General features: G+C 43.3%; 1 long non-coding RNA gene and 1 gene segment (V, D, J or C); both read right to left on the bottom strand.

Moving 5' to 3' along the window:
- Positions 1 to 27846, bottom strand: part of LOC311015960 — a 90225-nt gene that overhangs the window by 19609 nt on the left and 42770 nt on the right. The gene's annotated exons all lie outside the window — the stretch shown is intronic.
- LOC311016595 (Ig kappa chain C region, B allele-like) lies at positions 5252 to 6652 on the bottom strand. The segment is given in 2 exons: positions 6444 to 6652; positions 5252 to 5764 (listed from the first exon to the last, which is right to left on the bottom strand).

The raw sequence follows: 27846 nt of genomic DNA, 5'->3' as shown, positions 1-27846 counted from the left end.
ATTCTGGCATTTTTAACCCATGTATTATCATGTGTTTCATTAATTTGCACTGTCCCCTTCTTAAATAAACTGAATTGAATTGAATGTCAAATTGATTTAAGACGTGGTGTTACAGATGGAGGCTGTCAATAAATCAGAGTAAAACACAGATAATTCATTTTCTCTACATAGCATGACCCACTAACACCCCCCCCCCCCCCCCCCCCCCCCCAAAAAAAAAAAAAAAAAACACCCTTACCTATAGCACTCTGATCATAGCACTGTTGCTCTTGAAGTACTACTTTACTCAGATGAGGACCTAACACTTGTTCTATTTTTAGCTCTTACTTTATCGGAAATGATACGTTGTGGTTTCTTTGTTTCCTTCTTTTGACAAAATGTACTTATTGTAAGTCGCTTTGTACAAAAGCGTCTGCTAAATGACCTAAATGTAAATGTAAATGTAATGATAAGGAGAAGAGCAAAGGGCTGTACAAATTAAATGTCATGGTAATATGGAGTCCGCCAGAAGAGGGCGACCTGTATCTATTTACCAGCAAAGGCAGAAGGAGCAGAGAGATGCAGAGTCCAACGTTTCTTCTGAATCAGTCCACAGGGAGATGTAGCCTCTACTTCCTCCACCTCCTCTCTCCCTTTCACTTCCACAACCACAGCTGGGCCCAAACGGGTTTTGCATGATTTGAATGCATCACTGCTCCTCGCAGTTTTAAGTTCTCGTGTCACCGTGAGTCTGAACTGTTTTTTCGTACTCACACTGAAAACTGTGAGTGAGCTGGTCAGGTTCAATTCTTCTCAGACTTTTACAATTTATTAGTCATAATTTAAAAAAACCATTTAATTTCATCCTCAAAATATAATATTTTCTCTTCAAATGTCAGTGAAATAAACATACGACCATCTCCTCTACTAACAGATGTATTAGATACTGAAAATATCAAGAAGGTATTTTCCATTTTGAATTAAAAAGAAATACAAAAACAGGCTCATTATGATCCAGTTTTATTTAATGATGGTTTATGGTTCATGCTACATTCCTGATGAATAAATCGTTTCTCTTTGTGTGAAACAAATAAAACTCAGAGAAATCATTCCCATAGAGAGGAGGCTTTATTTATTGAACTATTAGTTTATTTAATAGGGACAGTGCATATTTATGGACATCAGTTTAAATACACAATGTAAATACTCGATAGTACAATGGCTAGTTTTTCATCTATTGTACCCAGGCAGAAACCATAGGAAACATAAAAACAAAGTAACATACATACAACACCCTCATATTTAATCTGAGGGTCAAGACAAACACTAACAACAACAGACAAGACAAGATGCAACAGGACATGTGAGTGACACACATAATGAAGTGTGTGATGCAGTTAAAAGTGAGTGCAGCTTTGATTTTCCCTGAGCCACAATTTTAAATGAGTCTTAAAATTCATAAACGTGGGACGGTCCCGTATTATGAGGGGCAGGCAATTTGCATCGTCAGCTGATCCTCCAGTGAACTGAGAAGCTTTATAGTCCTGTGAGTTCAACACTGCAGGACTCAGATCTGTCAGTCAACACAGCAGAGACCACAACCACCATGACTCTCATCACCATCCTCATCTGGACGCTGGCCTGCTGCTGGTTTACAGGTTCGTTGGCTCGGCAACATCTCAAACACGACGCCTCGCCTTTTCTCTCCTTTCCTTCTGCTGATGAATGAATGATTTGTTTTGTCCTGCAGGATGCAGCGGTCAGGTGACTGTGACTCAGCCTCCAGTATTGACATCTACTCCAGGATCCACTGTCGCTCTCACCTGTAAGACTAGTAAGCCTGTTGCAACATTTAGTGATGGAGTAAGGGCTTTGTCCTGGTATCAACAGAAATCTGGACAGCCTCCAAAGCGTCTGATATATCGCGTTAGCACACTTCACTCAGGAATACCATCTCGGTTTAGTGGCAGTGGAAGCAGCTCTGACTTCACTTTGACCATCAGTGGAGTTCAGGCTGAAGATGCAGCAGTTTATTACTGTCTGAGTGACTTTGGTAGCGGTGTCTTCACACAGTGATTTAGAGCCGTACAAAAACCTCCTTCAGTGTGACTGAAGTGAGAACGGCCTGCTGCAGGTGCAGAGGGTTGTTGAAGAGACGGTGATGAGAATAACTGGTCCAGTGAACACAACACCAAGCAGAGTCACCAAGCAGAACCACAATGACTCTAAATAAAACTGAAACAGACTCACAGACGCTCTTCCACATGCAGTTTTAAACTCATATTCTTATCAGTTCATTCAGTCTCTTTATGAGTGAGATGGTCAGGTTCAATTCTTCTCAGACTAGCAAGTTTTTCCAATTTATTAGTCATAATATAAAAACCCATTCATTTTCTTCTTCAACATATAGTATTCTCTTCAAATGTCACAGCAAAATAAACATACGACTATTAGCTTTCATTTTCTGCAGGGAGTAGTACTATTAGTTGTACTCTTTAAAAATGCCATCTCCTCGTTACCACCTCTAAACCCATGTCATGCTAACGATCTTGTAATCATCTTTAATTCCAAAATTCTGAATGTCATCGATGTCATTGCACCTGCTACGGTTAAAACAATTTCTGGTAAGCAAAAGGCACCCTGGAGAAAAGCTGCTGTTGTGACAGCCCAGAGAAGAGAGGCAGGAAGGCTGAACGAATCCTCTCGGAGTACTAAACTTCATATTCACCATGACATCTATAAAGAGAGCCTCCGGGCCTACAATTTAGTCTTAAAAAGTGCGAGAGAAACATTCTTCTCCAATATCATAAACAACAACACTAATAAGGTGAAAACCCTATTAGTAACTGTTGACAGACTGACCAACCCCCCAACACAAATACCAGCTAAACTCCATTCCACGCAGAAATGCAATGAGTTTGCATTCTTTTATACTAATAACATTGAAGGCATCAGACGCGCCATCAATATCTCAAACAAAAAAGTTGGATCACCACCCTGTTCAGGCAAAAGTAACACAGCAATGATGGCAAGCTTTAATGCCATAGACTCTAAAACTCTAGTGGAAACGGTGACAAATCTAAAATCATCCACCTGCTGCCTTGATGCTTTACCTACCAACTTTTTTAAGAATGTTTTTGACTGCCTATCAATAGACGTATTGCAAATAGTTAATAACTCCATTCAATCAGGCAATTTCCCAAAGGCCTTCAAAACTGCAGTCATTAAACCTCTTCTAAAAAAGCGGAGCCTAGATGCCTCTATTATCAACAACTAGAGACCAATTTCAAATCTACCCTTCATAAGTAAAATAATTGAGAAAGTTGTCCTCCAACAACTAAATCACTTCCTGGCTTCAACTGGCTGCCACAACAACTTCCAGTCAGGATTTCAACCTTTTCATAGCACCGAGACGGCCCTTATTAAAGTTGTAAATGACATCCGTCTCAACACAGACTCTGGCAAAACTTCAATATTAATGCTTTTAGACCTCAGTGCTGCATTTGACACTGTGGACCACTCAATACTTTTGGACAGGTTGGAAAACTGGGTGGGGCTCTCAGGCACAGTCTTAAGCTGGTTCAAGTCATATCTACAAGATAGGAACTATTTTGTTTCCATTGGCGACTTTGTATCAGAACCTACCAATGTAACGTGTGGAGTCCCCCAAGGTTCAATCTTGGGGCCGACTTTATTCAACATCTACATGCTGCCACTAGGACAAATCATGCAAAATAATAACATTGACCACCATTGCTATGCCGATGACACCCACATCTATGTAGCACTATCACCAAACGACTATCGCCCCATAGATCTTCTGTGCCAGTGCATTGAGCAAGTCAAAGACTGGATGTGCCAAAACTTCCTACAACTAAATGAGGACAAAACTGAGATAATTGTTTTTGGTGCTAAAAAAGAAAGGTTTAAAGTAATTCAACACCTTCACTCTCTGTCCCTGAAAACCTCAAAGAAAGCCAGAAATCTTGGGGTTATTATGGATTCTGATTTACATTTCGACAGTCACATTAAATCAGTAACAAAATCAGCCTACTATCACCTCAAAAATGTAGCAAGACTTAGAGGGCTCATGTCAGCTCAAGACTTAGAAAAACTTGTACATGCCTTTATTACTAGTAGGCTAGACTACTGTAATGGTCTCCTTGCAGGTCTTCCAAAAAAAAACTGTCAGGCAGCTACAGCTTGTTCAGAACGCTGCTGCTAGAGTTCTTACAAAGACCAAAACATGTGAGCACATTACACCAATTCTTAAATCCTTGCATTGGCTCCCTGTATGTCAGAGGATTGATTTCAAAATCCTCCTGCTCACATATAAATCACTACATGGTCTAGGACCGAAGTATATCACTGATATGCTCCCACTATATAAGCCTTCTAGACCACTAAGATCTTCTGAGACCAATCTGTTAGTGATTCCCAGAGTAAACAACAATCACGGGAGAGCATCATTTAGTCACTATGCAACAAATGGCTGGAATAAACTTCCTGAAGATAAGACTTGCCCCAACTCTGACCACTTTTAAAACTAGACTGAAAACTTTTATGTTCACCATAGCTTTCTGCTAAATCTTTTTAATGTCTGCACTGTTTTTAATTATTGCAAATATGTTTTTATTCTCCTTTCTTTCTGTAATGCATTTTAATTTTGCCTTTATTTTCTTTTAATTCTTTTTTTTCACTTTATTGTATGACATGTCACGATGTGAAGCACTTTGAGTCTGCCTTGTGGATGAAATGTGCTATACAAATAAAGTTGCCTTGCCTAAAAATAACACAGAGACACTGACTTCTTATAATCCACAGTTTTATTTTAGGATGGTATAACCTTTTTGAATGTACCAATAATTTAAAATGTTTATTTTGTAAAGTAATGAACATATAGAAGATTATGGGCAAATCAGCTTTCCTTCCTCTCGGACGTTTGTGCCGTTATCTTCACCGACTGCCTTCCTGTGTACCGAACCTGAACTGGTTTATTGAACACTGAGCCTCGGCACTGCAACCTTGTCTGTCTGCATGTGTGGGTCCTGTCTTCTCTGTCTGATGGATGGAGGTGAAGTTTCTGCAGAATCCTCCCTCAGTTTCACATCTCTGTATTATTGTATTGTAATGTAGAAATATGGATTTTATAAAGCTTTAATTTTCTGCAGGGAGTAGAACCAGTTGATATGAAACCATTTAATTATTTACTTCTCTTAATAAAATAAAACACCAAACACTTTATCATGTTATTCATCAGTGAAAGCTTTATTATTATAAAAAGACAGTTATTAAACACATCTACTTGCTGAGCTACACACATTACTCTCTAGCTACTTTACAGCAGTCACACAAGGCTTTATAGTTTCCTCTACAAACGTTGTCCTCAGATTGTTCAGAGCAGCAGGTGTGTTCCTCCTGCTCCCCCCATGCAGAGCTCCTGTCCTGGCCTCCATCCAGACCCTCTAGGCCTTACACTGGCTCCTGTGGAGGGACTGCATCTGGTTGTGGTTGTGATGGAGGACCTTGCAGGAGTACAGCTCTCCTGCCATCCAGCGCTCCCGGCTCAGGCTCAGGGTGCTGCTGCTGCTGTAGAGTCCGCTCTTCTCCTCCTCTGAGCTGCTCAGGACCCCCTCCGTCACCTCGGTGCCGTCCACCTCCCAGCTCACCACGGCTCCCTGAGGAGAGTAGCCGGTCAGCAGGCAGGCCAGCGTGGCCGAGCCCCCAGAGAGCTGCTCAGAGGAGGGGGGAAGCAAGGAGACTGAGGGCCGGATCATGGAGCCAGCTGGAGGGGAGAGCAGAGACACACGAGGAGCAGATTAACTTCCACTGTAGGAAAGACAGCTGAACATGACAGAGGTGACGTTACTGAGGGTTAGCTGTGTGCATGATGCTGTGGTCACACAGAGACATGGGATGGAGGGAGGATTTAACAAATACAACGCTGACTGGAGTTCTGTCATTTACAGGAACCAATCTTCTCCTGCGGTTCTCCTCATTAAATCATTATAGAATCATATACAATGTGACTGAGGAGTCATTGGAATAGAAAAGTTTCATTAATCATCTGTAAACTGTAAGCAGTGAAAGACTTTGACATCTGTCTGTTTCACTTCCTTTTCATCACTTTGAACCAACGAACCGTGAACACAAACTGCAGCGACACTGAATGTACAATCTTATTTGTTTGATCAACATTAGATTTTATAACGTACAGCTAACACACTAACAGATGTTTCAATGTTACAAAATAAAATACTGCATCTACTTCACCAAAACATAATCTATAATAGGAAAATAATATGCAGTGTTTTCCTAAACTCCAATATCAGCCTAGATTAATGAATAATAAATATCCAAAAAGTATAAATGATCCAAAATAATGATTTGGTTCATCACATTTACTTTTGACAAAGCGATTATAATATTGAACGTTGTAGAAATCATAAATCTGTGATACTTACAGTTAACGATGAGTTTGGTTCCTCCACCAAAAGTCCACCACAGTGATACAACCTCGTTAAGTGGCCGTACAAAAACCTCCTGCACTGTGAACAAGCATCTGTCCACTGAAAACAGAGTTATTTTATAGTAAGAATGCATAATTAATCATTTATTTTAATCAAGTAATGATTTATCTCCTATTCCTTCAACTTCTACATGTTTTTTAACAATTTTATAGCATATTTTTAAATTTGAGAGACAAATCTATCATCTACTGAGGAAACTTTTTCTATTAATATAGAAATAATTATATTTAATTGAATCTACAAAATCTTTCAAATTATTTGGATTTAAACTTACTGTAAAAATAAAGATTGATTATATGATTTTTTTTTACTTTTCTACTCCAGAGAGAAAAAGATTAAATCCTCCTCATAAGTCATATTTTCAGTCTTATTTAAGTTCATACATGGTTAAATGAACATGATGCTTATAGATAATGATGATTTTCAAAGTCATACGATGAAAAAGTGAAATATCTGATAGATTTCATTAAATCCTGTCAGTAAATGAACAGCAGACAAACGTTTCATACCAACCACAGTGAACACAAACGTATCCTTAAATCCTCAACTGCACTTTTAATGTGAGTGTTTTCCTCTGTTCCATTAAGATCCTCCATGTTGTTCATCCGAGCCGTATTCCTCCTGATTTCGTGTCCCACGTTGCCTTCAGTCTGTTGAGAGCAGAGAAATCATTTCCATAGAGGAGGCTTTGCATCGTCAGCTGATCCTCCAGTGAACTGAGAAGCTTTATAGTCCTGTGAGTTCAACACTGCAGGACTCAGATCTGTCAGTCAACACAGCAGAGACCACAACCACCATGACTCTCATCACCATCCTCATCTGGACGCTGGCCTGCTGCTGGTTTACAGGTTCGTTGGCTCGGCAACATCTCAAACACGACGCCTCGCCTTTTCTCTCCTTTCCTTCTGCTGATGAAGGAATGATTTGTTTTGTCCTGCAGGATGCAGCGGTCAGGTGACTGTGACTCAACCTCCAGTAGTGACATCTACTCCAGGATCCACTGTCGCTCTCACCTGTAGGACTAGTCGACCTGTTTACAGAGATGGTTTTGGAGATGAGTATTTGTACTGGTATCAACAGAAATCTGGACAGCCTCCAAAGCCCCTGATATATGAAGTTAGCAAACTTCACTCAGGAACACCATCTCGGTTTAGTGGCAGTGGAAGCAACTCTGACTTCACCTTGACCATCAGAGGAGTTCAGGCTGAAGATGCAGCAGTTTATTACTGTCAGAGTGGCCACTATATAAACAGTGGCTATGTGTTCACACAGTGATTTGTCGCCGTACAAAAACCTCCTTCAGTGTGACTGAAGTGAGAACGGCCTGCTGCAGGTGCAGAGGGTTGTTGAAGAGACGGTGATGAGAATAACTGGTCCAGTGAACACAACACCAAGCAGAGTCACCAAGCAGAACCACAATGACTCTAAATAAAACTGAAACAGACTCACAGACGCTCTTCCACATGCAGTTTTAAACTCATATTCTTATCAGTTCATTCAGTCTCTTTGAGAGTGAGCTGGGGAGGTTAAATTCTACTCAGACTAGCACATTTTTTACAATTTATTCAATCATAATTGACAAAATCCACTAATTTTCTTCCTAAAAAATATAGTATTCTCTTCAAATGTCACAGCAAAATAAACATACGACTATTAGCTTTCATTTTCTGCAGGGAGATGTACGAGTAGTTATAAAAGTCCCTGCTCTCCTGAGTTGGACACATTTGAACCTGTGACCCTGTCCTTCCTTCAGGAGACTGTTGATCATTTGAAGCCCTCGGGGTCCCCTGAAGATACTGTCCCTCCCCGACTTTTTAAGGAGGTTTTCCAGACTGTTGGTCCATCCTTTCTTTCATTAAGTAATTGCAGTCTGTCCTCTGGAGTGGTCCCCTGCTAATTTTAAGCCTGCAGTTGTTCAACCTTTGCTGAAGAAACCTGGGCTTGATCCTACAGTGAGACACCTTTCAGGCCTATCTCTAAATTGCCTTTCCTTTCTAAAATCTTAGAAAATATTGTGCATTCTCGGCTCATGGACTTTTTAAATGAACAAAATATTCTTGAGATTTTCCAATCCGGTTTTAAAACATTGCACAGCACTGAATCAGCGCTTTTAAGAGTTTGTAATGACATATTTTTAGCTACTGACTCTGGTCACTGTGTTGTCCTTGTTCTTTTAGATCTGACTGCAGCATTTGATACGGTGGACCATAAAATCCTGATTGCTCGTTTAGAGCAGTGGGTGGGCATCAGTGGCACAGCACTTGAATGGTTCAGGTCATACCTGTCACATCAAACCTTCTGTGTAAGCCTTGATGACTCTGTGTCCTCCACTGCTCCTCTCTCATGTGGGGTACCGCAGGGCTCTGTGCTTGGTCCTCTTTTATTTTCCCTCTATCTACTCCCTCTTGGCTCGATTCTCAGGAAACATGGCATTTCCTTTCATTGTTACGCTGATGATGTCAGATCTATGTCCCCCTTAAAAAGCCAGACCTCTACAATATTAAGCCACTCCTAGACTGCCTACATGACATCAAAGCCATGATGTCTTTAAATTTTCTTAATTTGAATGAAAAAAAGACAGAGGTCATGGTCTTTGGTGGCGCTTCTGTGACCCCCCTAGTTGACCTGGGTTGGCACAACATCACAAGCCAATTGTGAACAATCTGGGTGTAAAGGTGGATGCAGAGCTTAAATTCGACAGCCAGATTAAAGCTGTGGTGAAGTCGAGCTTTTTTCAGTTGAGGCAGTTGGCAAAAATTAAACCGCTCCTCCAGAGACAACATTTTGAGACAGTGATCCACGTGTAGCAGAATGGGGCTGCAGTTTATTCTGCTCCAGTGTCGGTGATCCCGTACGTTGGCCCGGTGATTGACAGCCAATCATTGTAGGCTGGCAATCTATAAAGACAGGCAGGGGTCCTATAGGCTCCCCCTCTAGTCGCTGAAACCACACGTCATCTCCGTTGCGTCCGATGTCCGCTGCAGCAGGTATGTTAGCGGTGGCCGTACAAGTTGTGCCGGCAGCAATCTCTGTTAGCATATCTGAACTAGCTGTATGGTTCTTTTAGATGCCTGTCGTGGACCCTCCTCCCTTCCTCAGACCTGCCGCTATTCTCGATCAATGCTGGTAGGTCGTTTTTATGCCGTGCGCCGCCAACTCAGGTGCGGTGTTGAAACTAATAGGCTGCGTTTCATTTTAGGAATTGGCTCATCTGACAGGCTAAGCTCCAGACACTTGTCTGCTCCCCTCCCCGAGCTCATAGGCACGGCCGGATCGGGACTGCGTGCCGGTGCATCTCTCAGTGCCAGTATTCGGCAGCTAGCGACGTAGCAGCTACATCTGTCCGAACTATCCCTACGCTGCTGCTTTGCCTACCTGTGTTTTTGCCTAAACGTTACCATTGTTTTTGCTCATGGTGGCTGTTGACCGTCTCCATTCATTTTAGTGTCATTTTTAGTATTGTGGGTGCGATCAGTGGGGCTTAACTTGTCATTTTTGATTGCTTAATTGCTAACTGGTTACTGCCATTGTTTCTTTTGAAGTTGATTCTGTTTATTTTCCTTATTCCATTTTTGCTTTGTTAATTTTTTATTATTTGTCATCCCTGGCTGCTTAGACCTACCAAGAATCTGTTTTGTTTGTGTTCGTACAGTAATCATACCTTAATCCTTTGCCGCATGTCGGCCAGTGTTATCCAGTCTTTTTGTTTATTTGTGAGTGATGTCCCACTAATTGTCACGTCTGTTCTTTTCCCGTGCAGAAGCTGAGAGCCTCAAGGTGGTGGTTGGTGCGCGTAGGTGGTGGTGTCCCCTCGTTGTGTGCTGTGTTGACCCCTGGTGTGATCCTCCACGTGCGTGTGTGTGTGCGAGTGTGGAGGTGTGTGTGCACGTGTGCTTGGGGCGTCTCTCTCCCTAGGATACCTCACTCCTGGTGACCCATCCTTCCACTGGTAAGCCTCAGCGTCGGCCGTTTCCCCCCCCCCTTCATAATTGTGTTTGTTGTGTTTTTGGCCTTTTTATTATTGAGGTGTTTGTGTAAAATAAAATATGAACTATTGTTAAATGGAACCACGTCTCCAGCCTCATAAGTATTGCGAACCTCTGTGCCTTTGAATATCTGTTTTAGTCTGAGGTATAAGTATCATTCCTTGGGCGAAATCCCAAGGTGGCGTTGTTGGCTCCTTAATTGTATCAGTTTTCTGGTCTACCTAAAACCGCCCGCCACATTTGGCGTTGTTGACAGGATTTACTTTTGAAGGCAGAAACGTGTGTTCCATTTTTGGTGTTTGTTTTTCCCTTGACAAAAGTGAGTTTAAAGGGACGTTTGGTGTTTTGTTTTTTTGTATTTTTTTGTGTTTGGAGGCAAAGCAGCAGCTAGTGGTGAACCTTGGTGGGGTCTCGTGTTTTGGGGTACTGTGTTGCAGCGTGTCATTTAAACCTATACGGCTGTAGTATGGGGAAAGAGTTGCAGGAACTGAGGGATCTAGTTGCCCAGTTGCGAGCAGATAATGAGAGGTTGTGCCAGGAGCAGGATGTGGCCCTACCTGGCCCTAGTGCAGCGCCTTCTATTTCTGTGCTGCCTACTGCGCCTTCGGCTGCTAGTGCCCATGTAACCGACAGACTAGTTTTTGTACCCAGAGACAGGAAATGCCCCATGTTTAGTGGACGAGCAGGCACCAGTTTGACGGAGTGGATTGAGGAGGCACAAGCTTGCATGAGGGTACGGCATTTATCTACACCTGACCAGGCATTCTTTCTGTTTGATCACCTACAAGGGGAAGCTCGTGAAGAGATAAAGTATCGCTCTAGTGCTGAACGGGGGGATCCAACTAAGATCATTGCTGTGTTGAGGGAGTTGTATGGGTGTTCAGAGTCCTACATAGCCTTACAGCAGGCCTTTTTCTCCCGAAGGCAGCAAGAAGGGGAGACTCTGCAAGAGTTTTCCCACGCTTTGCTCGGGCTCATGGAGGTGGTGAAACAGCGTGCACCGAGTGATATGCCTAATGCTGAAGTTTTACTACGGGACCAGTTTGTTGAGCACGTTATTGATGGAGCCCTTCGTCGCGAGCTGAAGCAGCTTGTGCGCAGGCAGCCCACTGCCACCTTACTTGAGGTCAGGGGAGAGGCGATCAGGTGGGAACGTGAGGGTTTGCCAGGTGGTGCGAGGGGCCGAAGTCAATCCGTCCCCACAGCCTTAGGTATACAGTATGTGGTCCAGAGTGGTCATCAGGGGACAGCTAACTCCCCCCAAGCGTCTGAGATGAGTGAGATGAGCCCAAGCGTCTGAGATGAGTGAGATGAGGGAGTTGTTGAAATGTCAGCAAGAGCAGTTAAATCAGCTTACTCGCAGCATGTCCCTGTTGCAGAGCTCTCATCAGCGCAGTCGTTCCCCTCGGAATGGCCCAATAATATGTAGACGCTGCCAGCAGCCTGGCCACTATGCTAGTGAGTGTGATGGGGTACGTGCTCCCCCTCGTGCCCAGCCCATGTTGCGTGCTCCATTGTCTACTCGGCCGTCTCATCTCTCGGAAAACTAGCGCCCACTGAACTGCAGGGCCACAGTTCGGTTTGGGTAACCACTGGCTCCGGGGTTGTTTCAAGTGTTTTGGGGGATACATCAAAACTGATGGCATCGTGCCCTCATCTAGATGTGAGCATTGGTGGAGTTAAGGTGCCCTGCTTAGTGGATACTGGGTCCATGGTATCTACGGTCACGGAGAGCCTTTTCCTCCAGCATTTTGAGCCATGGGGTCGAGAGCGACTCCAATCTTGTCATTGGTTGGAGCTAAGAGCGGCCAATGGTCTAACTATTCCCTATATTGGCTACCTAGAACTAGATGTTGAGCTCTGTGGTAAGTTAATGCCACGGTGTGGGGTTTTGGTGGTTAAGGACCCCGCTGGGGGTTTGTCAGTGCAGGTCCCTGGTGTTTTGGGAATGAATGTCATCCGCAGGTGCTATCGTGACCTCTTTGGGCAGCATGGCTTTGCCTTGTTTGATTTGCCTTCGGTATTTGAGGCCCCAGAATTAGTTGTGCAGGCGTTGCAGAAGTGTCACCACGCTAGTGTGCAGGCCCCTCAGGAAGCTGCGGGTAGGGCAAAAGTCAGAGGCAGGAAGGTTTGTCGCATTCCAGGCGGTGTAATGAAGATAGTGGAGGCCACATGCTCCGAACAGTATTCCGGTACCACAGTGCTGTTTGAGCCCCTACACTCTGGCTTACCTGCAGGACTGCTTGCTTCCCCAGCTTTAGTTCAGGTGCTACGGGGCACGGCCTACATCCCAATTGTCAATGTTGGTTCAACCGATGTGTTGCTTTACCCCCGCACCATTGTAGGTACGTTGGATGGGGTTAATGTTGTGAGCCTTCCCACAGGAGTCACTGAGGTACCATCTGGCATAGCCACTGTGAGGTCCCAATCAGTGGTTCATGCCATGCAGGGTCAGATAGAGGCCATTGATCTGTCCCCATTGCCTGCCGATGAGCAGGGCCCGGTGAAGTCCCTTCTTAGGAAGTATCACTCAGTTTTTTCAGCTCATGATGGGGATTTGGGGTGCACTAACCTAATGGCCCATGATATCCCTCTCCTAGACCAGGTCCCTGTGCGGCAGCGCTATAGGCGTATACCCCCGTCCGAGTACGAGGTTGTCAAAGAACACATCAACCAACTGCTAGAGGCACAGGTAATCCGAGAGAGCAGCAGCCCCTACGCTTCCCCCATTGTGCTGGTCAAAAAGAAGGACGGCAGTCTGCGCATGTGTGTAGACTATCGACAACTGAACCACAAGACACGGAAAGATGCATTCCCTCTGCCCCGTATCGAGGAATCCCTGGATGCACTGACAGGCGCTCGCTGGTTTTCCACTATGGACCTGGCCAGTGGATATAACCAGGTCCCGGTAACAGAGGAAGATCGTGCCAAGACTGCCTTCTGCACTCCGTTTGGATTATTTGAGTGGAACCGCATGCCCTTTGGGCTCTGTAACGCCCCCAGCACATTCCAGAGACTGATGCAGAGAATATTCGGTGACCAACAGTGCCAATCCTTGCTTCTTTACCTAGATGACATTGTTATTTTCTCCTCCACAGTACAGCAACATCTTGAGAGGCTGGAGGTGGTGCTGGGTCGGCTACAACGGGAAAATCTGAAGGCAAAGCTCACCAAATGTGCGTTTTTCCAGCGAGAGGTGCGCTACTTGGGCCACGTGATCTCGGACAAGGGGGTTTCCACCGACCCAAGTAAGATAGAAGTGGTAGCCAAGTGGCGACCTCCCACTACCATCTCTGAGCTGCGGTCTTTCCTGGGGTTCGCCAGCTACTATCGTCGGTTTGTGGAGGGCTTTGCCAAGTTGGCGGCCCCTCTACATAGGCTGGTGGCAGAGCTAGGAGGCACCAGATCCAGGACAAAGGCAGCGCGGGGTGCTATTGGGGACTGGACGGAGGAGTGCCGTAGCAGTTTTGAGACACTAAAGACCAAGCTAACCACTGCACCAGTACTCGCTTACGCGGACTTCTCACGCCCCTTTGTTCTGGAGGTGGATGCAAGTTACGGTGGCCTTGGGGCGGTGCTTTCCCAGGAGCAAGGAGGCAAGGTCCGGCCTATCGCTTATGCCAGCCGCGGTCTGACCCCCCCCTGAGCGCAATATGCAGAACTATAGTTCCATGAAGTTGGAGTTCCTGGCACTCAAGTGGGCCATGACGGAGAAATTCAGGGAGTACCTGCTTGGCAATAAGTGTGTGGTCTATACCGATAATAACCCACTCAGCCATCTGTCAACAGCTAAACTCGGTGCTACTGAGCAACGGTGGGCAGCCCAACTCGCATCCTTTGACTTTGAGCTGAAGTACCGATCAGGAAGGAGCAACCAGAACGCTGATGCTCTTTCCCGTCAGTATCCATCCGGGGTGCAAGAGATGGAAGCCATGGTCCCTGGCACGTCACTTCCTAAGCCATTACAGCAAGCTTTGCAGTTAGGAAGGACTGAAGCAACTCAAACTGCCATCACAGTCCTGCCCCATCATTCAGCTGCTGACATGGCTACCCTCCAGCAGACAGATCCCGTTATCCAGCAAGTGTTGGTGTTTTTGAGGCGGAAGCAGCGGCCCAACCAGGAGGAGCGGAAACTTGTTTCGCGTCCTGTACTGGCGCTACTCCGGCAGTGGGACCGCCTGGTTGAGAGGAATGGAATCCTCTATCGCCAGGTTTTCCGTCCCGATGGTGCCGAGCCAGTGCTTCAGCTGCTGTTGCCGGCTGCCTTGAAGGAGGAAGTGTTGACTCGGGTTCACCAGGAACATGGCCATCAAGGGGGAGAGAGAACGATGGAGCTACTGCGCCCACGGTGCTACTGGCCAGGGATGTCCTCGGAGGTGGCACAGTGGTGCCAGGCTTGTGAGAGGTGCCAAGTGGCCAAGGATGTTCAACCCGCTGCTCGTAGCTTTATGGGGCATTTGATGGCTTCCCGACCCAATGAAATCCTAGCCATTGATTATACCATGTTGGAACCTGCCAGTACCGGACAGGAAAACGTCTTGGTGATGACGGATGTCTTCAGCAAGTACACACTGGCAGTTCCCACACGTAATCAATGTGCCTCTACTGTGGCACAGGTTTTGGTAGTGGAGTGGTTTTATAAGTTTGGTGTTCCAGCTCGCATACACTCAGACCAGGGTCGGAATTTCGAGAGTGCTCTCATCCAGCAGCTTTGCGGCCTGTACAACATTGAGAAATCTCGCACAACCCCGTACCATCCAGCCGGCAATGGCCAGTGTGAGCGTTTCAATAGAACCCTCCACAACTTGTTGCGCACGCTACCCGTGTCTCGGAAGAGAGACTGGAGTTCCTGCTTACCACAGGTCCTCTACTGTTATAACACCACTCCCCATCAGGCTACCGGTGAGTCACCCTTCTTTTTGATGTTCGGCCAGGAACCCAGGCTACCAGTCGATTTTCTGCTGGGTAGAGTTCAGGAGCCTGCTGGTGGGAATATTCATGAGTGGATTCAGGAGCACCAGACCCGACTACAGATGGCCTTTGAAGGGACTAGGGAACGGTTGAAGACGGCTGCAGAGCGCCGAAAGAAGAACTATGATCAGCGTGTTCACGATGCACCACTGAAGGAGGGCCAGTTGGTATTGCTGCGTGATTTCAGTGCCCGAGGGCGTCATAAAATCCAAGATCTTTGGAGCTCTGTAACATACCAAGTCCTGAAAGCGCCTCAAGAGGGTGGATCAGTATATACCATCGCCCCTGTAGACGACCGGTCCAAAATCAGGCGAGTCAATCGTGCCTTGTTGAAAGCCATGGTCAGAAAGCACTCCCCGGGTGGTGTCTTCACCAGTAACCCACTCCCCGTCAACGAGCCACCACCAGAGGATTCCGCATCAAGTGACGGTGATGTGTTGGTCCTCTGGCATGACGTTCCTCCAACCGTCCCTACTGGGACTCCTACCAGACCAATCGCAGTGACCCAGACCACCCCTCGGTTGCTGCCCTCACCATCTGAAGTGACTCCCATTGCACCAGGCCCTTCAGTGGCTCCCACTACTGTGATGCAGCGCCAACCCTCGGCTTCGTCAGCTGTTCTACCAACCAGTTATTTTGACACCAGCGAAACAGCAGTACGAAGGACGGCACGGTCAACTGCTGGCCAGCATTCCAACGTCTACCATCTTCCCCGGCCTGTGGGGGAAGTAGCACATGGGGCTGCAAACTCTTCTGGTCCTGTGTGTAATGCAGTTTCTGTCTTATTTAGGCCGTGGACCCAGCTTAGGTAAGGTCTTGATTGGTTCATCGCCGGGTCGACGATGCAAATTGGGGGGGTAGATTGTAGCAGAATGGGGCTGCAGTTTATTCTGCTCCAGTGTCGGTGATCCCGTACGTTGGCCCGGTGATTGACAGCCAATCATTGTAGGCTGGCAATCTATAAAGACAGGCAGGGGTCCTATAGGCTCCCCCTCTAGTCGCTGAAACCACACGTCATCTCCGTTGCGTCCGATGTCCGCTGCAGCAGGTATGTTAGCGGTGGCCGTACAAGTTGTGCCGGCAGCAATCTCTGTTAGCATATCTGAACTAGCTGTATGGTTCTTTTAGATGCCTGTCGTGGACCCTCCTCCCTTCCTCAGACCTGCCGCTATTCTCGATCAATGCTGGTAGGTCGTTTTTATGCCGTGCGCCGCCAACTCAGGTGCGGTGTTGAAACTAATAGGCTGCGTTTCATTTTAGGAATTGGCTCATCTGACAGGCTAAGCTCCAGACACTTGTCTGCTCCCCTCCCCGAGCTCATAGGCACGGCCGGATCGGGACTGCGTGCCGGTGCATCTCTCAGTGCCAGTATTCGGCAGCTAGCGACGTAGCAGCTACATCTGTCCGAACTATCCCTACGCTGCTGCTTTGCCTACCTGTGTTTTTGCCTAAACGTTACCATTGTTTTTGCTCATGGTGGCTGTTGACCGTCTCCATTCATTTTAGTGTCATTTTTAGTATTGTGGGTGCGATCAGTGGGGCTTAACTTGTCATTTTTGATTGCTTAATTGCTAACTGGTTACTGCCATTGTTTCTTTTGAAGTTGATTCTGTTTATTTTCCTTATTCCATTTTTGCTTTGTTAATTTTTTATTATTTGTCATCCCTGGCTGCTTAGACCTACCAAGAATCTGTTTTGTTTGTGTTCGTACAGTAATCATACCTTAATCCTTTGCCGCATGTCGGCCAGTGTTATCCAGTCTTTTTGTTTATTTGTGAGTGATGTCCCACTAATTGTCACGTCTGTTCTTTTCCCGGGCAGAAGCTGAGAGCCTCAAGGTGGTGGTTGGTGCGCGTAGGTGGTGGTGTCCCCTCGTTGTGTGCTGTGTTGACCCCTGGTGTGATCCTCCACGTGCGTGTGTGTGTGCGAGTGTGGAGGTGTGTGTGCACGTGTGCTTGGGGCGTCTCTCTCCCTCGGATACCTCACTCCTGGTGACCCATCCTTCCACTGGTAAGCCTCAGCGTCGGCCGTTTCCCTCCCCCCCCTTCATAATTGTGTTTGTTGTGTTTTTGGCCTTTTTATTATTGAGGTGTTTGTGTAAAATAAAATATGAACTATTGTTAAATGGAACCACGTCTCCAGCCTCATAAGTATTGCGAACCTCTGTGCCTTTGAATATCTGTTTTAGTCTGAGGTATAAGTATCATTCCTTGGGCGAAATCCCAAGGTGGCGTTGTTGGCTCCTTAATTATATCAGTTTTCTGGTCTACCTAAAACCGCCCGCCCGCCACACACGCCTTTGTGACCACTCGGCTGGATTACTGCAATGGACTTTATATGGGGGTTAGTGGGTCCTCCATTGCCCGTCTTCAACTGGTTCACAATGCTGCTGCACGTCTTTTAACTGGCACAAGAAAGTTTGAGCACATTTCACCTATTTTATCTTCCCTCCACTGGCTGCCCGTTCATTTAAGGATTCATTTTAAAATCCTTTTATTTGCTTTTAAAGCCTTAAATGGCCTTGCTCCACCCTACCTCTCTGAGCTGCTACACCCCTACACTCCCAGCCGCTCTCTCAGGTCAGCTGACCAGCTGCTCCTGACAGTGCCTAAAGCCAGGCTGAAGCTCAGAGGGGAGCGAGCATTTGCGGTCGCAGCTCCAAGACTTTGGAACGGATTGCCGCTGCACATGAGACAGGCGTCTTCACTGTCTCATTTTAAATCTCTTCTTAAAACCCACCTCTTCTCTTTGGCGTTTGACACCATGTAGCGTGTTGATTTTATGTGTATATGTGCTTACTTTTGACCTTTTCATTTTTTTTTTTATTTAATTTAATTTAATTTTTATCTTGTGCGGGCGGTGCACCCTTTTATTTTCTTTATTTGTATTTGTTTTTTAATTATTTTAATTATTTTATTTGAGTTTTATCTGATTTTATCTGGCTTTATTTGCGTTTTATCATATTTATTTGATTTTATATTGTTTCTATCCTATTGTGTCCATCATTGTTATTGCGCTTCTGTTGTATTGAAATTTATTTATTTACTGTGAAGTACTTTGGAAACCGTTGTGTTTGTTTAAATTGTGCTAAATAAATAAAGTGGATTGGATTGGATTGGATTGAAAACCACTACATTCTCTAGTCCTATTCATAAAATAAAACACCAAACACTTTATCATGTAATTCATCAGTGAAAGCTTTAATTTTCTGCAGAGAGTAGAACCAGTTGATATGAAACCATTTCATTCCTTACTTCTCTTAATAAAATAAAACACCAAACACTTCATCATGTTATTCATCAGTGAAAGCTTTATTATTATAAAAAGACAGTTATTAAACGCACACATCTACTTGCTGAGCTACACACATTACTCTCTAGCTACTTTACAGCAGTCACACAAGGCTTTATAGTTTCCTCTACAAACGTTGTCCTCAGATTGTTCAGAGCAGCAGGTGTGTTCCTCCTGCTCCCCCCATGCAGCGCTCCTGTCCTGGCCTCCATCCAGACCCTCTAGGCCTTACACTGGCTACTGTGGAGGGACTGCATCTGGTTGTGGTTGTGATGGAGGACCTTGCAGGAGTACAGCTCTCCTGCCATCCAGCGCTCCTGGCTCAGGCTCAGGGTGCTGCTGCTGCTGTAGAGTCCGCTCTTCTCCTCCTCTGAGCTGCTCAGGACCCCCTCCGTCACCTCGGTGCCGTCCACCTCCCAGCTCACCACGGCTCCCTGAGGAGAGTAGCCGGTCAGCAGGCAGGCCAGCGTGGCCGAGCCCCCAGAGAGCTGCTCAGAAGAGGGGGGAAGCAGGGAGACTGAGGGCCGGATCATGGAGCCAGCTGGAGGGGAGAGCAGAGACACACGAGGAGCAGATTAACTTCCACTGTAGGAAAGACAGCTGAACATGACAGAGGTGACGTTACTGAGGGTTAGCTGTGTGCATGATGCTGTGGTCACACAGAGACATGGGATGGAGGGAGGATTTAACAAATACAACGCTGACTGGAGTTCTGTCATTTACAGGAACCAATCTTCTCCTGCGGCTCTCCTCATTAAATCATTATAGAATCATATACAATGTGACTGAGGAGTCATTGGAATAGAAAAGTTTCATTAATCATCTGTAAACTGTAAGCAGTGAAAGACTTTGACATCTGTCTGTTTCACTTCCTTTTCATCACTTTGAACCAACGAACCGTGAACACAAACTGCAGCGACACTGAATGTACAATAAACCCTCTTATTAGTTTGATCAACATTAGATTTTATAACGTACAGCTAACACACTAACAGATGTTTCAATGTTACAAAATAAAATACTGCATCTACTTCACCAAAACATCATCTATAATAGTAAAATAATATGCAGTGTTTTCCTAAACTCCAATATCAGCCTAGATTAATGAATAATAAATATCCAAAAAGTATAAATGATCCAAAATAATGATTTGGTTCATCACATTTACTTTTGACAAAGCGATTATAATATTGAACGTTGTAGAAATCATAAATCTGTGATACTTACAGTTAACGATGAGTTTGGTTCCTCCACCAAAAGTCCTCCACAGTGATACAACCTCGTTAAGTGGCCGTACAAAAACCTCCTGCACTGTGAACAAGCATCTGTCCACTGAAAACAGAGTTGTTTTATAGTAAGAATGCATAATTAATCATTTATTTTAATCAAGTAATGATTCATCTCCTATTCCTTCAACTTCTACATGTTTTTTAATAATTTTATAGCATATTTTTAGATTTGAGAGACAAATCCATCCACTGAGGAAACTCTCAGATTTTTCTAATAATATAGAAATTATTATAAATAATTGAATCTAGAAAATGGGTAACACTTTACTTGAAGGGACCGTCATAAGAGTGACATGACACAGTCATAAGAGTGACATGACACAGTCATAAACATGTCATAAACATTATGACAATGTCATTAAACGTTTATGACTGTTGTCATTAAGTGTCATTCGATTTGGTAATGACAAGTTGACATTATTTTGGTTGTCTTCATTATGACAACTTGACATTAATCAAGGTGACATAACCAGAATTTGTCTTTGTCATGACAACTTGACATTAAATTTGTTTGCGATGTCCTTATTATGACAACGTGACATTATTCAAAGTGACATTATTAGAAAATGTCTTTGTCATGACAACTAGACATTAAATTTGTTGGAGATGTCCTTATTATGACAACGTGACATTATTCAAAGTGACATTATTAGAAAATGTCTCTGTCACGACAACCTGACATTAACGAAATATGCATCTGTTTTTGTGTTTATGGCAAGTTGACAATGATTATTATAATTAGCTGTGCAAGGTTAAAGACCAATTCTAGCACTTGGTTATTGATGTTTGACAGAATACCAAAAACTGACTGTCATGACATTATTATGACAATGTAATGAAGAAATTCTTTGACCTAAAGTAAAGTGGTAGCATTTTGATCTGTCATTAACATATCATGAAGGATAAACTGACTGTCATGACATCATTATGACAATGTAATGAAGAAATTCTTTGACCTAAAGTAAAGTGGTAGCATTTTGATCTGTCATTAACATATCATGAAGGATAAACTGACTGTTATGACATCATTATGACAATGTAATGAAGAAATTCTTTGACCTAAAGTAAAGTGGTAGCATTTTGATCTGTCATTAACATATCATGAAGGATAAACTGACTGTCATGACATCATTATGACAATGTAATGAAGAAATTCTTTGACCTAAAGTAAAGTGGTAGCATTTTGATCTGTCATTATCATAGCATGAAGGATAAACTGACTGTTATGACATCATTATGACAATGTTTTTATTATCATTATCATTGACAATTTTATTTTCTCAAACATATGAACTGGTTGTCACGACATCATACACGTTATAATGTGCTTACAAACAGGACCTCTTCTGCCCAACACCCACCCACTCAGGAACTAAACAATACCATAACATTCATAACATGCATGCTCATGCATACTGACATTCAATAAAGAACAGACAGTAACTATTTATGAAAAATAAAAAATAAAATGGAAGAAACATGTCTGTCATGACTGACTATCTGTCAAAACTGATTACTTTTGTGCCTTCTTTATGTCATGCACCAGTCGACCCCAAATGCCACCGTGATGTCGAATCGCCAGCCAGTAATACCACTCAATCATCTGTAGGTGTATTTTGAGTGATTCTTTTGTTCTATTACCTCTCAGGCGCCATATTTGTTGTTTGTATGACTGCCATGCCCGCTCTATGTGCTGGGTATGGGCTCCAGTTTGTGGGTTCACAAAATTCTGCTTATGGCAAACACTAAATTGTTTGTACCCATACTGGGCAAGGCGGTCCTTGTAAGCGCGCCACTCATCAGAGACAATGTTGGCATTCCTCCTGACATGCCTTCGGATTTGGCGCAAGAGGGTTGTCCCGCGGCGGTTCCTCACTAGTTTCAGGATGGGTGTCCTAGATTCCTCCTCCACTTCCAACATCCCAAAGACCCAGGTGTGAGAACGCCTCCAAGTGTTGCCGCAACGGCCACGATGATACTACAAACAAAAAAACAAAACAAATACAATGTGACATAATGTTCTTTGTTGTTTTGACTATGTGGTTATGTAACCCTCATACTCCTTTAAGAAATACTAATGTCGTGCAAAACATTGCAATTTGATCTGACATCAGATGTGACGGGACAATCAATATAGATATAATGTATGTGCTGATTAAGATCATTGCATTGAATAGTGGTTGTTGTGATTATTTATTCCATTAGAACGGGCCTGAACTGAAGCTGTGGAAACCTACTTAATATGTGACACCTCCCCCTCCTACGCTGCCACTCCCATCTCGGCGCGCCTTGGTCTACCAAACTAGGGTCCATTGTATCGAAAGTATCGTCCCATGTAATTTCATTTAGGATGGTAATCATTTTGCACCAAAATGGAAAAGGAAAGTAGGATGGGGTGGGTTGTGAACAAACACACTATCTACTGCACCTTTTGTTTGTGAGCAAATTTGCTTTCATCAATCGCAACAAATCGATGGCGACCTCCAATCCTCATCCCTCTCTTCCTGAGGCGTTTGACGGCAGCCACGCAAACCTGTGAAGACAGAAGTAAAAAATCAATATACTACAACGTAATTGAAAAATCTTTTCCAAGTATGTTAAATTGAAGTACAGTACTTATGAATGGAGTTCTATGTGTATTATACGTAATTCTTTTTTTTTAATGTATCAGCTATCAGCCACTGAATAAGTAAAATATAGTGTTAATTCTGTACTGTAAGTCTTGTGGTCTGTGACTTGTTTGAATCAATATTGCATCATTCACCAACCTCTCTCAGTTTTTGGGTCATTCTGGACAATGTCCTTGAGCTTGCTGCTATACCATCACAGATCATGTCCAGTTGTTTCAACCGCAAACCTTGTGCAAACCTTAAGAAAAGTAAATTATATTGAAGACATACTGTGAACTAATACATAGGTAATTAAGTAATATACACATGGGGCTGAAACAGGGAGCACATCCCAAAATTTTCAATCTTTCTTGACATTCAAATTCAGCATGGTTTGAAATTTCAAAATAAAGTTGGTTTAGTTGGAAATTAAGGTGCACTACGGACTCTTCTGGCCCGCAGCCTAATTGCTAAAGCAGATATTTAAGTTTTTAGTTACAGTATACTACACACTATTCCTCTCAGGAAGAGCAAAGCATTTAGAATATACTTGGTAGTCTGAAAATTCATGACCTGATCCAGCAAAATGAGTCATAGTGACCCAAATTTCAAAATTGAGATTTTGGCATCAATAGAAAGGGGAGAAAATAGGCTTTAAAATGATACCCTAGTCAAAGTCATACATTGGATAGTTTTTAAGATATGACGATTTTAATTATGGTCTTCCACTCACTGCTTTGCGTTCAAACAATTTAGAACGTCTCCTTCCGTGAATCTGGCGTCTGTTCCGTACCATGTGATTACACGTACCTTGTAGAGGCACCATTCAATGACCCTCGGAAGGCAGAATGTAACTATTCAGATGCTGTTTACAGCTCGTCTCTATCATAAACGGTTCAGAAGATATTTCATGTTTTGTAAAACATCTGCAAGCGTTAGCATGCTACTACGTTCGGTTTAGCATCGCTGCTACCGCTCAGCTTAGCATCTGGTCCCGTACTACGTTATTACACGTGGCTACCCTTGTCATAAATGCACCATTCAAAGACCCCCGGAAAGCAGAGAATCTCACGATTCAGATGCAGTTTACAGCTCGTCTCTATCAGATTCAGAAGTTATTTAGCCTAATGTTGTGCTCCTCTCTAGAGGGTTAAAAGTTGTAAGTCAACTTTAATCGTCATTTACGTGCCTTTCCTCAATTATCTGGACTATGAAACTTTGGGAGATTGTTTTTGAATGTCATTTCTTTGAAATTAGCAAAACATGTATTAACAACACAGAACCAGATAACAGAGTCACAGCGCACATATTAATTTCGTGCCTACCTGTGTATGAATTCGAGCCATTTTGCCAAAGGAATGTGGGATTTCGAGAATATTGTTCCATGTCGTACTGCCAGTGGGTGGTTTTTATGAAGATTGCAGACCCTAAAGAAGGAAAAATTATCACCAATTATAGCCTTGACTAGTCAGTAACGTTACTGATTATGATATTTTAATAGAGCCCATCTTACCTGCGAAATCCATCGCTGCATCTAGATTTCTTCAGATGCATCTTGCCATTGCATCTTGCGCAGGTTATATTGCTTTTCAATAGTCCCCATTTACACATCCATTTCACAGTTTTTCTTTTGTTTTCTGTAGTGTCGGGGCGCCGACTGTTTCTTAAAAGTCCTCGTAATAATCTTGTCATCGTGCTTTACTGCCTCGATGTCTCCTCTCTACCCACAGCAGCACAGAATAGCACTTACAATTGGGCGGCAATCTTGAATTTACCATAATTACACCAATACTGTCGCAATGTCAATTGTTGAAGACATTTTAGAAAGTGACACGATAACAAGCCATGCATCATTTGAATAATTTCCTCTTTTGCTTCTCTTATCTGGATGCATAGTTTGTTTTAAAGTTGTACATGAATGCGTTAAGTCTTCAGTGCACTGCACTGCAGGTATTGGTCTATTACCTGCTTTACGGTAACAGCAACACTCACGTTACTCAGCAGACGTTCCAGACGGTTCCACAGGACGCTTGTTGAAGACGACAAGAGGGAAAAGAACTACTACGACTAAAGCGAAGTTCGAAAGAGAGGTAATTCAAACGAAGCATATTATAACTTATTTTTTTGTAAATACACGTATATCTCTGGCAGCTGTCTTCCTTGGTCAGTATTTGGTAGTTCATTGCTCACTATGTTAACGTTAGCTAACATTAGCTAGGTAAGGACAGGGCCTGAATTTCTGCGTGGGGTGTAACTTATTGTGCAGTTGTGAGTAAATGTTGCCGTGCTGCGTTTTATCAACTGATGTTACAAAACGTCTCTCATTCAGCAGTCCTGAAGAGAGAACTTCCAGTTAGCTAGAATGCAAACTTATCCCATTTTATAGCCTATTCTAGATTTTAAGAGAGGTTGCGAGATGTAAATGGCTTGCTTTAAACCGTTTGATTTGGTTTTACATGGAGTGGTGGTGTTTTTTCCCTCTTTTTTATGCTGGTCTAGATGGAAACTCGTGGCAAGAAGAGAGGTGAAGGGAGCAGCAAGACTGAAAGACCATCCAACCCTAACCTGTGTTCCTCTATGACTGGTGAGTTTAAAAACATTAGAAATCATTGAATAAATAAATAGTTTTCCAATAATTTTGAAGCCTTGTACTGTATGAGGCATGTACAGTAGGTACTACTTCGTTGTGGCCGAGTTCACGCGAGAATCACGCACCTTTTTAGTGGAGGATCAATTGTGTTTTCATGAGAAGCGGCAATGTGTCCAAACAACCACCAGGTGGCATCTGTGAGCAGGAGGACGACAACATGCAGCAGCAGGGAGCACCCCTATATATTCAGAATCCTTTTTCCCCCCCCCACAACCACATTTTGCGACTATTTGACGAGGTTCAGTCGAATCAGACTTCTCCGAATCGAATCGTTGAATAGTTGCCTATTTGAATAGTATTCAAATAAATAAATATGATTATACAACAGGTAGTTCCGACCGGTCCCAACCGAGCAATTTGATTGGACAAGAGACGTTCCATGAGTGCTGATATACAGTATAACAGCACTGCGACTTTTTACAGACATAATCACTCCGCTGTACGGGCGTTCTAATAACCGTTATTAGCTAACGTTACATCAGCTGTTAAATAGCCTATCTTAGATTGTGGCAAACTTTGCACGGTAAAGATGGACATATTTCCAAAAATAACATTTGATTTGAACTATGAATGGTCATCATCAGACATCAGACCTGGACAGAGCAGAGCCTATCGCTCTGACACAGAGTAGCGAGCTTGTGTCTAGGAATGTTTATGTACTGTAATATGTGTTGCCTGGCAACAGCCTTGTCTCCCTTCAGTTGCGGAACTATTTGTGTTGGCAGAGCCGAATAAATAATTACTAAACAAACAAATCATAATCTCTTGTTTCTTATTACTGTTAACTAATAAAATGTGCTCGTAGCACTGTTGTATAAAAGCAATATCACACTCGAGGTCGTGCTGTTGTACTGTATATCAGCACGGTGTGATTATCTGCGGCACTCGGCCTGCGGCCTCGTGCCTACGACCGAATCACAGCCGTGCTGATATACAGTACAACAGCACTCCCTCTCCTGTGATATTGCTTAAATAAATAATAGTATTCAAATAAATTTTCTTCTTTTTCCTATGGACCACATGTGATGAGCTTGAACAATGGGGCTTAGGTCTAACACCAAACGTCTCCTTTAAGGAAATCAATCATAACTAATTCAAATTTTGTCATCTTCTCTTCCAAGTGACAACCATTGATGGCGTGGTGCGGCGCTACAAGAGGGCTCTCAAGAGCTTCAAAAAAACTGGATCCATGAAGCGAGCCTTTGAGCATTTGGGGGTGGACCGGAACACTATTGCAAGGACCGCCCCAATCGCTGAGGTCAACATCATTTTCCCAGACATATTTGAGGGTTTGAGTAAAGATAGCCATGACAAAATGTCCATCTTCACAGAGAGGTGCAGGGAAGCCATAACAGCAGAAATGGCGAGCACACTGACGCACAAAAAAAAGGCAGGTGAACTACTGCCGATCACTTACAAAATGACCTAGTCATTAGACAATTAGTCAATAGTTTTTATTGTTGTTCATGTTTTGTTAAGAAACTTTTTCCAGTATTTGTGTTTGCTTGTTTTGTAGCAATGTTGCAGTTATTGCAGGCCCAGAAGTCACAATGTATGCCAGCAAAAGCTGGTTAAGTTTGATTTGAGTCATTAGACCTCTAGATTTTGAGTTAAGTTTGATATTGTTGATAGCTACTGGTCAGGAGCAGCAAAGCATTCTGTAAGGGTGATCAAAAGCAGCTTTTACCCATTAGTTCGAGTAAAAATGGTGAGGGAAATACATGCAACATGTTCATGGTCAGTAATCATGACATGAGTGTTGAGCAGAAGAGGTTTCTAAGCACATTGTAACGTGTATAGTATAATGTTGTGACCTTGTGTCGTGATAATGATGATGTTCATGAGAAAATAAAATTGTCAATGATGTTATAATAAAAACATTGTTATAATGATGTCATGACAGTCAGTTTATCCTTCATGATATGTTAATGACAGATCAAAATGCTACCACTTTACTTTAGGTCAAAGAATTTCTTCATTACATTGTCATAGTGATGTCATAACAGTCAGTTTATCCTTCATGATATGTTAATGACAGATCAAAATGCTACCACTTTACTTTAGGTCAAAGAATTTCTTCATTACATTGTCATAATAATGTCATGACAGTCAGTTTTTGGTATTCTGTCAAACATCAATAACCAAGTGCTAGAATTGGTCTTTAACCTTGCACAGCTAATTATAATAATCATTGTCAACTTGCCATAAACACAAAAACAGATGCATATTTCGTTAATGTCAGGTTGTCGTGACAGAGACATTTTCTAATAATGTCACTTTGAATAATGTCACGTCATAATAAGGACATCTCAAACAAATTTAATGTCAAGTTGTCATGACAGACATTTTCTAATAATGTCACTTTGAATAATGTCACGTTGTCATAATAAGGACATCGCAAACAAATTTAATGTCAAGTTGTCATGACAAAGACAAATTCTGGTTATGTCACCTTGATTAATGTCAAGTTGTCATAATGAAGACAACCAAAATAATGTCAACTTGTCATTACCAAATCGAATGACACTTAATGACAACAGT

Source organism: Eutrigla gurnardus (genome assembly GCF_963514095.1).
Source record: "Eutrigla gurnardus genome assembly, chromosome: 7".
Taxonomy (NCBI): Eukaryota; Metazoa; Chordata; class Actinopteri; order Perciformes; family Triglidae; genus Eutrigla; species Eutrigla gurnardus.
Note: the sequence above shows the minus strand (reverse complement) of the source record. Positions and strands in the feature narration are given on the sequence as shown.